Source organism: Somniosus microcephalus, chromosome 3, assembly GCF_052327205.1.
Source record: "Somniosus microcephalus isolate GS21.2 chromosome 3, FLI_Smic_1.0, whole genome shotgun sequence".
NCBI classification, from domain to species: domain Eukaryota; kingdom Metazoa; phylum Chordata; class Chondrichthyes; order Squaliformes; family Somniosidae; genus Somniosus; species Somniosus microcephalus.
In genome coordinates, this window is record NC_140989.1 from 251,558,617 (window position 1) to 251,570,851 (window position 12,235).

Genomic DNA, 12,235 nt, shown 5'->3' on the forward strand with positions numbered 1-12,235 from the left:
GGGGGTACACTCACTGCCCAGGGGGTACTCTCACTGTCCGGGGTTACACTCACTGCCCAGGGGGTGCACTCACTGTTCAGGGTGACACTCAGTGCCCAGGGGGTACACTCACTGCCCGGAGGCACACTCATCACCCAGGAGGTACACTCACTGCCCAGGGGGTACACTCCCTGCCAAGTGGTACACATACTGCCCAGGGGTACACTTACTGCCCAGGGGGTACATTCACTGCCCAGGAGTACACTCCCTGCCCAGGGGGACACTCACGGCCCAGGGGGAACACTCACTGCCCAGTGGGGTACATTCACTGCCCAGTGGAGTACACTCACTGCCCAGGGGTTACACTCAATACTCAGTGCGGTACACGCAATGCCCATGGGTTACACTCACTGCCCAGGGGTTGCACTCAATGCCAAGGGGGTTACACTCAATACCAAGTGGGGTAAACTCACTGCCCAGGGCGTACGCTCACTGCCCAGGGGGTACAGTCACTGCCCAGGGCGTCCACTCACTGCCCAGGCGTTCCACTCACTGCCCAGGGTTCCACTCACTGCCCAGGGGGTACACTCACTGCCCAGGGGTACACTCAATGCCCAGTGGTACACTCAGAATCCAGGGGGTAAACTCACTGCCCAGGGGGTACACCCGCTGCCCAAATGTACACTCACTGCCCAGGGGGTACACTCACTGCCCAGGGAGTACACTTACTGCCCGGGGGTACACTCACTGCCCAGGGGGAACACTCACTGCCCAGCGTGTACACTCACTGTCCAGGGGGTACACTCACTGCCCAGGGGGAACACTCACTGGCCAGGGGTACACTCACTGCCCAGGGGGTACAGTCACTGCCCAGGGAGTACACACACTGCCCGGGGGCACACTCACTGCCCAGGGGGAACACTCACTGCCCAGTGGGGTACACTCACTGCCCAGTGGAGTAGACTCACTGCCCAGGGGTTACACTCAATGCCCAGTGGGGTACACTCACTGCCCAGGGGTTACACTCAATGCCCAGTGGGTTCCACTCAATGCCCAGTGGGGTAAACTCACTGCCCAGGGGGTACGCTCACTGCCCAGGGGGCAAACTCGCTGCCCAGGGGGTCCACTCACTGCCCAGGGGATCCACTCAATGCCCAGGGAGTCCACTCACTGCCCAGGGGGTACACTCACTGCCCAGGGGGTAAACTCACTGCCCAGGGGGTACACTTACTTCCCGGGGGTATATTCACTGCCCAGGGGGTACACTCACTGCCCAGGGGGAACACTCACTGCCCGGGGGTACACGCACGGCCCAGGGGATACAGTCACTGCCCAGGAGTACACACACTGCCCGGGGGTACACTCACTGCCCAGGGGGAACACTCACTGCCCAGTGTGGTACACTCACTGCCCAGTGGAGTACACTCACTGCCCAGTGGTTATACTCAATGCCCAGTGGGGTACACTCACTGCCCAGGGGTTACACTCAATGCCAAGTGGGTTACACTCAATGCCCAGTGGGGTAAACTCACTGCCCAGGTGGTACGCTCACTGCCCAGGGGGCACACTCACTGCCCAGGGGGTCCACTCAGTGCCCGGGGTTACACTCACTGTCCAGGGGGTGCACTCACTGCCCAGGGGGAACACTCACTGCCCGGGGGTACACGCACTGCCCAGGGGGAACACTCACTGCCCAGGGATACACTCACTGCCCAGGGGGTACATTCACTGCCCAGGAGTACACTCAATGCCCAGGGGGTACACTCACTGCCCAGCGGGTACGCTCACTGCCCAGGGGGAACACTCACTGCCCAGGGGGAACACTCACTGCCCAGGGGGAACACTCACTGCCCAGGGGGTACACTTACTGCCCGGTGTTACACTCACTGCCCAGGGGATACACTCACTGCCCAGGGGGTACATTCACTGCCCAGGAGTACACTCAATGCCCACGGGGTTCACTCACTGCCCAGGGGGTACACTCGCTGCCCAGGGGGAACACTCACTGCCCAGAGTTACACTCACTGCCCAGGCAGAACACACACTGCCCAGGGGGAACACTCACTGCCCAGGGTTCACTCACTGCCCAGGGGGAACACTCACTGCCCAGGGGTAACACTCACTGCCCAGGGGGAACACTCACTGCCCAGGGGGAACACTCACTGGCCAGGGGAACACTCACTGCCCAGGGGGATCACTCACAGCCCAGGGGGTACATTCACTGCCCAGGGGGTACACTCACTGCTCAGGGGGTACATTCACTGCCCAGGGGTACACACACTGCCCAGGGGGTACGCTTACTGCCCAGGGGGTACACTCACTGCCCAGGGGGTACTCTCATTGTCCGGGGGTACACTCACTGCCCAGGGGGTGAACTCACAGTCCAGGGTGACACTCAGTGCCCAGGGGGTACACGCACTGCCCGGAGGCACACTCATCACCCAGGGGTTCATTCACTGCCGAGGGGCGTACACTCACTGCCCAGGGGGTACAATCACTGCCCAGGAGGTACACTTACTGCCCGGGGTTACACTCACTGCCCAGGGGGTAAACTCACTGCCCAGGGGGAACACTCACTGCCCAGGGGGTACACGCACTGCCCAGGGTTACACTCACTGCCCAGGGGGAACACTCACTGCCCAGGGGGAACACTCACTGCCCAGGGGGAACACTCACTGCCCAGGGAAGCAATCACTGCCCAGGGGGAACACTCACTGCCCAGGGGGATCTCTCACAGCCCAGGGGGTGCACTCACTGCCCAGGGGGTACACTTGCTGCCCGGGGTACACTCACTGCCCGGGGGCACACTCACTGCCCAGAGGGTACACTCACTGCCGAGGGGCATACACTCACTGCCCAGGGGGTACACTCACTGCCCAGTGGGTACACTCACTGCCCAGGGGGTACACTCACTGGCCAGGGGGTACACTCACTGCCCAGTGGTACACATACTGCCCAGGGGTACACTCACTGCCCAGGGGGTACATTCACTGCCCAGGAGTACACTCCCTGCCCGGGGGGACACTCACTGCCCAGGGGGAACACTCACTGCCCAGTGGGGTACATTCACTGCGCAGTGGAGTACACTCACTGCCCAGGGGTTACACTCAATACCCAGTGGGGTACACGCAATGCCCATGTGTTACACTCACTGCCCTGGGGTTACACTCAATGCCCAGTGGGTTACACCCAATGCCAAGTGGGGTAAGCTCACTGCCCAGGGCGTACGCTCACTGCCCAGGGGGTACACTCACTGCCCAGGGCGTCCACTCACTGCCCAGGGGTTCCACTCACTGCCCAGGGTTCCACTCACTGCCCAGGGGGTACACTCACTGCCCAGGGGTACACTCAATGCCCAGTGGTACACTCAGAATCCAGGGGGTAAACTCACTTCCCAGGGGGTACACCACTGCCCAAATGTACACTCACTGCCCAGGGGGTACACTCACTGCCCAGGGAGTACACTTACTGCCCGGGGGTACACTCACTGCCCAGGGGGAACACTCACTGCCCAGCGTGTACAGTCACTGCCCAGGGGGTACACTCACTGCCCAGGGGGAACACTCACTGCCCAGGGGGTACACTCACTGCCCAGGGGATACAGTCACTGCCCAGCAGTACACACACTGCCCAGGGGGAACACTCACTGCCCAGGGGGTACACTCACTGCCCAGGGGTTACACTCAATGGCCAGTGGGTTACACTCAATGCCCAGTGGGGAAAACTCACTGCCCAGGGGGTACGTTCACTGCCCAGGGGGCACACTCATTGCCCAGGGGGTCCACTCACTGCCCAGGTGGTCCACTCAATTCCCAGGGGGTCCACTCACTGCCCAGGGGGTACACTCACTGCCCAGGGGGTACACTCTCTGCCCAGGGGGTACACTTACTGCCCGGGGGTATATTCACTGCCCAGGTGGCACACTCACTGCCCAGGGGGTCCACTTACTGCCCGGGGTTACACTCACTGCCCAGGGGGTGCACTCACTGCCCAGGGGGAACACTCACTGCCCGGGGGTACACGCACTGCCCAGGGGGAACACTCACTGCCCAGGAGGAACACTCACTGCCCAGGGATACACTCACTGCCAAGGTGGTACATTCACTGCCCAGGAGTACACTCAATGCCCAGGGGGTACACTCACTGCCCAGGGGGTACACTCACTGCCCAGGGGAACACTCACTGCCCAGGGGGAACACTCACTGCCCAGGGGGAACACTCACTGCCCAGGGGGATCACTCACAGCCCAGGGGGTACACTCACTGCCCAGGGGGTACACTCACTGCCCAGGGGGTACAATCACTGCCCAGGGGTACACTCACTGCCCAGGGGGTACGCTTACTGCCCAGGGGGTACACTCACTGCCCAGGGGGTACTCTCACTGTCCGGGGGTACACTCACTGCCCAGGGGGTGAACTCACAGTCCAGGGAGACACTCAGTGCCCAGGGGGTACACTCACTGCCCGGAGGCACACTCATCACCCAGGGGGCACACTCACTGCCCAGGGGGTACACTTACTGCCCGGGGTTACACTCACTGCCCAGGGGGTACACTCACTGCCCAGGGGGAACACTCACTGCCCAGGGGGTACATTCACTGCCCAGGGGAACACTCTCTGCCCAGGGGAACACTCACTGCCCAGGGTTCACTTACTGCCGAGGGTTCACTCACTGCCCAGGGGGAACACTCACTGCCCAGGGGGTACACTCACTGCCCAGGAGTACACTCACTGCCCAGGGGGTACACTCACAGCCCAGGGGGTACACTCGCTGCCCAGAGGGAACACTCACTGCCCAGGGTTACACTCACTGCCCAGGGGGAACACTCACTGCCCAGGGGAACACTCACTGCCCAGGGGGTACACTCACTGCCCAGGGGGTACATTCACTGCCCAGGAGTACACTCACTGCCCACGGGGTTCACTCACTGCCCAGGGGGTACACTCGCTGCCCAGGTGGAACACTCACTGCCCAGGGTTACACTCACTGCCCAGGCAGAACACACACTGCCCAGGGGGAACACTCACTGCCCAGGGTTCACTCACTGCCCAGGGGGAATACTCACTGCCCAGGGGTAACACTCACTGCCCAGGGGGAACACTCACTGCCCAGGGGAACACTCACTGGCCAGGGGTACACTCACTTCCCAGGGGGATCACACACAGCCCAGGGGGTACATTCACTGCCCAGGGGGTACACTCACTGCTCAGGGGGTACATTCACTGCCCAGGGGTACACACACTGCCCAGGGGGACGCTTACTGCCCAGGGGGTACACACACTGCCCAGGGGGTACTCTCATTGTCCGGGGGTACACTCACTGCCCAGGGGGTGAACTCACAGTCCAGGGTGACACTCAGTGCCCAGGGGGTACACGCACTGCCCGGAGGCACACTCATCACCCAGGGGTACATTCACTGCCGAGGGGCGTACACTCACTGCCCAGGGGGTACAATCACTGCCCAGGAGGTACACTTACTGCCCGGGGTTACACTCACTGCCCAGGGGGTAAACTCACTGCCCAGGGGGAACACTCACTGCCCAGGGGGTACACTCACTGCCCAGGGTTACACTCACTGCCCAGGGGGAACACTCACTGCCCAGGGGGAACACTCACTGCCGGGGGTTCACTCACTGCCCAGGGTGAACACTCACTGCCCAGGGGGAACACTCACTGCCCAGGGAAGCAATCACTGCCCAGGGGGAACACTCACTGCCCAGGGGGATCTCTCACAGCCCAGGGGGTGCACTCACTGCCCAGGGGGTACACTTGCTGCCCGGGGTACACTCACTGCCCGGGGGCACACTCACTGCCCAGAGGGTACACTCACTGCCGAGGGGCATACACTCACTGCCCAGGGGGTACACTCACTGCCCAGTGGGTACACTCACTGCCCAGGGGGTACACTCACTGGCCAGGGGGTACACTCACTGCCCAGTGGTACACATACTGCCCAGGGGTACACTCACTGCCCAGGGGGTACATTCACTGCCCAGGAGTACACTCCCTGCCCGGGGGGACACTCACTGCCCAGGGGGAACACTCACTGCCCAGTGGGGTACATTCACTGCGCAGAGGAGTACACTCACTGCCCAGGGTTTACACTCAATACCCAGTGGGGTACACGCAATGCCCAGGGGGTACACTCACTGCCCAGGGCGTCCACTCACTGCCCAGGGGTTCCACTCACTGCCCAGGGTTCCACTCACTGCCCAGGGGGTACACTCACTGCCCAGGGGTACACTCAATGCCCAGTGGTACACTCAGAATCCAGGGGGTAAACTCACTTCCCAGGGGGTACACCCACTGCCCAAATGTACACTCACTGCCCAGGGGGTACACTCACTGCCCAGGGAGTACACTTACTGCCCGGGGGTACACTCACTGCCCAGGGGGAACACTCACTGCCCAGCGTGTACAGTCACTGCCCAGGGGGTACACTCACTGCACAGGGGGAACACTCACAGCCCAGGGGGTACACTCACTGCCCAGGGGATACAGTCACTGCCCAGCAGTACACACACTGCCCAGGGGGAACACTCACTGCCCAGGGGGTACACTCACTGCCCAGGGGTTACACTCAATGGCCAGTGGGTTACACTCAATGCCCAGTGGGGAAAACTCACTGCCCAGGGGGTACGTTCACTGCCCAGGGGGCACACTCATTGCCCAGGGGGTCCACTCACTGCCCAGGTGGTCCACTCAATTCCCAGGGGGTCCACTCACTGCCCAGGGGTTACACTCACTGCCCAGGGGGTACACTCTCTGCCCAGGGGGTACACTTACTTCCCGGGGGTATATTCACTGCCCAGGGGGCACACTCACTGCCCAGGGGGTCCACTTACTGCCCGGGGTTACACTCACTGCTCAGGGGGTGCACTCACTGCCCAGGGGGAACACTCACTGCCCGGGGGTACACGCACTGCCCAGGGGGAACACTCACTGCCCAGGAGGAACACTCACTGCCCAGGGATACACTCACTGCCAAGGGGGTACATTCACTGCCCAGGAGTACACTCAATGCCCAGGGGGTACACTCACTGCCCAGGGGGTACACTCACTGCCCAGGGGGAACACTCACTGCCCGGGGGGAACACTCACTGCCCAGGGGGAACACTCACTGCCCAGGGGGATCACTCACAGCCCAGGGGGTACACTCACTGCCCAGGGGGTACACTCACTGCCCAGGGGGTACAATCACTGCCCAGGGGTACACTCACTGCCCAGGGGGTACGCTTACTGCCCAGGGGGTACACTCACTGCCCAGGGGGTACATTCACTGCCGAGGGGCGTACACTCACTGCCCAGGGGGTACAATCACTGCCCAGGGGGTACACTTACTTCCCGTGGGTACCCTCACTGCCCAGGGGGCACACTCACTGCCCAGGGGGTACACTTACTGCCCGGGGTTACACTCACTGCCCAGGGGGTACACTCACTGCCCAGGGGGAACACTCACTGCCCAGGGGGTACATTCACTGCCCAGGGGAACACTCACTGCCCAGGGGAACACTCACTGCCCAGGGTTCACTTACTGCCGAGGGTTCACTCACTGCCCAGGGGGAACACTCACTGCCCAGGGGGTGCACTCACTGCCCAGGAGTACACTCACTGCCCAGGGGGTACACTCACAGCCCAGGGAGTACACTCGCTGCCCAGAGGGAACACTCACTGCCCAGGGTTACACTCACTGCCCAGGGGGAACACTCACTGCCCAGGGGAACACTCACTGCCCAGGGTTCACTCACTGCCCAGGGGGAACAATCACTGCCCAGGGGGAACACTCACTGCCCAGGGGGAGCACTCACTTCCCAGGGGGAACACTCACTGCCCAGGGGGATCTCTCACAGCCCAGGGGGTGCACTCACTGCCCAGGGGGTACACTTACTGCCCAGGGGTACACTCACTGCCCGGGGGCACACTCACTGCCCAGTGGGTACACTCACTGCCGAGGGGCATACACTCACTGCCCAGGGGGTACATTCACTGCCCAGGGGGTACACTTACTGCCCAGGGATACACTCACTGCCCAGGGGACAGTCACTGCCCAGGAGTACACTTACTGCCTCGGGGTACACTCAGTCCCCAGGGGGTACACTCCTTGCCCAGGGGGTACACTCCCTGCCCAGGGGGTACACTCCCTACCCAGGGTGTACACTCCCTGCCCAGGGGGTACACTCAATGCCCAGGGGGAACACGCAATGCCCAGGCGGTGCATTCGCTGCCAAGGAGTAAACTAATACCCAGGGGGTACACTCACTGTCCAGGGGGTACACTCACTGCCCAGGGGGTACACTCACTGCCCAGGGGGTACACTCACTGCCCAGGGGGAACACTCACTGCCCAGGGGGAACACTCACTGCCCAGGGGGAGCACTCACTGCCCAAGGGGTACACTCACTGCCCAGGGGGTACACTCACTGCCCAGGGGGTACACTCAATGCCCAGGGGGTACACTCACTGCCCAAGGGTACACTCACTGCCCAGGGCTTCACTCACTGCCCAGGGGGTACAATCACTGCCCAGCGGGTACACTCACTGCCCAGGGGGTACTCTCACTGTCCGGCTGTAAACTCACTGCCCAGGGGGTACACTCACTGTCCAGGGTGACACTCAGTGCCCAGGGGGTACACTCACCGCCCAGGGGGTTACACTTAGTGTCCAGAGGGTACACTCACTTCCCAGGGGGTACACTCACTGCCCGGGGGCACACTCACTGCCCAGGGGGTACACATACTGCCCGGAGGTACACTCACTGCCGAGGGGCATACACTCACTGCGCAGGGGGTACACTCACTGCCCAGGGGGTACACTTACTGCCCGGGGATACACTCACTGTCCAGGAGGTACACTCACTGCCCAGGGGGTACACTCACTGCCCAGGTGTACACATACTGCCCAGGGGTACACTCACTGCCCAGGGGGTACATTCACTGCCCAGGAGTACACTCCCTGCCCAGGGGGACACTCACTGCCCAGGGGGAACACTCACTGCCCATTGGGGTACATTCACTGCCCAGTGGAGTACACTCACTGCCCAGTGGTTACACTCAATTCCCAGTGGGGTACACGCAATGCCCATGGGTTACACTCACTGCCCAGGGGTTGCACTCAATGCCCAGTGGGTTACACTCAATGCCAAGTGGGGTAAACTCACTGCCCAGGGTGTAGGCTCACTGCCCAGGGGTACACTCACTGCCCAGGGGTTCCAATCACTGCCCAGGGTTCCACTCACTGCCCAGGGGGTATACTCACTGCCCAGGGGTACACTCAAAGCCCAGTGGTACACTCAGAATCCAGGGGTAAACTCACTGCCCAGGGGGTACACTCACTGCCCAGGGGGAACACTCAATACAATACAATACAATACAAATCGCTTTATTGGCATGATAAGGTACATCTTATGTTGCCAAAGCATCAAAATACATTTATGGTTGAACACATAAACGCGGTTCCATTCATACAGTGTATAAACAGGTATATCCCTGGGTTTATAAATATATTTTCGCCTTGTTTATATATACTCTTGTCTTAGTTTACTGGTTGTCCCTCTGTTCATGGCAAGCTGTAACATAGTGTGCCGCCAGTGTTACACAGCTTCTCTCCTCCCCCAGTAGGAATGGGAGTTTTTGGTTGTCAGTCAGATTTCTGAATTCAGGGCATATTTGTGAGAATTTTTGATAGAAATTCTCTCTGATGCCCTGATATTTTCCACAGGCTGTGAGGAAGTGCATCTCTGTCTCAACTACTCCCTGACTACAGTGAGAGCATATCCTGTCTTCTCTTGGCAGCCTGGTCTGCCTGTGTCTGCCTTTTTCGATCGCTAGGCTATGTTCGCTAAGTCTGTACCTTGTCAAGGTTCTTCTCAGTTTGTTATCCTTTACCATGGTCAGGTAATCAGCTATGTTGTATTGTCTGTTTAGGGCCAAGTAGCAATTGAGTTTGCTTTGGGTTTTTGTTGTTTCTGCCCAATATGACAGATATTTTTCCTTTTGCTTAGCGACGATTGTGTTGGGTCGAATTCTTTGTGTTACCCTGTCACTCACTGCCCAGGGGGTACTCTCACTGTCCGGGGGTACACTCACTGCCCAGAGGGTACTCTCACTGTCCAGGGTGACACTCAGTGCCCAGGGGGTACACTCACTGCCCGGAGGCACACTCATCACCCAGGGGGTACATTCGCTTCCGAGGGGCGTACACTCACTGCCCAGGGGGTACAATCACTGCCCAGTGGGTACACTTACTTCCCGGGGGTACACTCACTGCCCAGGGGGCACACTCACTGCCCAGGGGGTACACTTACTGCCCGGGGTTACACTCACTGCCCAGGGGGTACACTCACTGCCCAGGGGGAACACTCACTGCCCAGGGGGTACACTCACTGCCCAGGGGGTACATTCACTGCCCAGGAGTACACTCACTGCCCAGGGGGTACACTCACTGCCCAGGGGGTACACTCGCTGCCCAGGGGGAACACTCACTGCCCAGGGTTACACTCACTGCCCAGGGGGAACACTCACTGCCCAGGGAGAACACTCACTACCCAGGGTTCACTCACTGCCCAGGGGGAACACTCACTGCCCAGGGGGAACACTCACTGCACAGGGGGAGCACTCCCTGCCCAGGGGGAACACGCACTGCCCAGGGGGAACACTCACTGCCCAGGCGCAGCACTCACTGCCCAGGGGGAACACTCACTGCCCAGGGGGATCTCTCACAGCCCAGGGGGTGCACTCACTGCCCAGGGGGTACACTTACTGCCCAGGGGTACACTCACTGCCCGGTGGCACACTCACTGCCCAGAGGGTACACTCACTGCCGAGGGGCATACACTCACTGCGCAGGGGGTACATTCACTGCCCAGGGGGTACACTTACTGCCCGGGGATACAGTCACTGTCCAGGGGGTACACTCACTGCCCAGGGGGTACACTCACTGCCCAGGGGTGCACATACTGCCCAGGGGTAAACTCACTGCCCAGGGGGTACATTCACTGCCCAGGAGTACACTCCCTGCCCAGGGGGACACTCACTGCCCAGGGGGAACACTCACTGCCCAGTGGGGTACATTCACTGCCCAGTGGAGTACACTCACTGCCCAGGGGTTACACTCAATACCCAGTGGGGTACACGCAATGCCCATGGGTTACACTCACTGCCCAGGGGTTGCACTCAATGCCCAGTGGGTTACACTCAATGCCAAGTGTGGTAAACTCACTGCCCAGGGTGTAGGCTCACTGCCCAGGTGGTACACTCACTGCCCAGGGCGTCCACTCACTGCCCAGGGGTTCCAATCACTGCCCAGGGTTCCACTCACTGCCCAGGGGGTACACTCACATCCCAGGGGGAACACTCACTGCCCAGGGGGTACACTCACTGCGCAGGGGGTACACTTACTGCCCGGGGATTCACTCACTGCCCAGGGGGTACACTCACTGCCCAGGGGGTACACTTACTGCCCGGGGATACACTCACTGCCCAGGGGGTACACTCACTGCCCAGGGTGTACACTCACTGCCCAGGGGTACACATACTGCCCAGGGGTACACTCACTGCCCAGGGGCTACATTCACTGCCCAGGAGTACACTCCCTGCCCAGGGGGACACTCACTGCCCAGGGGGAACACTCACTGCCCAGTGGGGTACATTCACTGCCCAGTGGAGTACACTCACTGCCCAGGGGTTACACTCAATACCCAGTGGGGTACATGCAATGCCCATGGGTTGCACTCACTGCCCAGGGGGTACACTCACTGCCCAGGGGGTACACTCACTGCCCAGGGGGTACACTCACTGCCCAGGGGGAACACTCACTGCCCAGGGGGTACACTCATTGCCCAGGGGGTACACTCTGTTCCCAGGGGTTACACTCACTGCCCAGGGGGTACACTCACTGCCCAGGGGGTAAACTCACTGCCCAGGAGGTACACTCACTGCCCTGGGGTACACTCACTGCCCGGGGATACACTCACTGCCCAGGGTGTACACTCACTTCCCAGGGGGTACACTCACTTCCCAGGGGGCACACTCACTTCCCAGGGGGTACACTCACTTCCCAGTGGGTACACTCACTTCCCAGGGGTACACTCCCTGCCCAGGGGGTACACTCACTGACCAGGGATACACTCACTTCCCAGGGGGACAGTCACTGCCCAGGAGTACACTTACTGCCTGGGGGTACACTCAGTCCCCAGGGGGTACACTCCTTGCCCAGGGGGTACACTCCCTGCCCAGGGGGTACACTCCCTACCCAGGGTG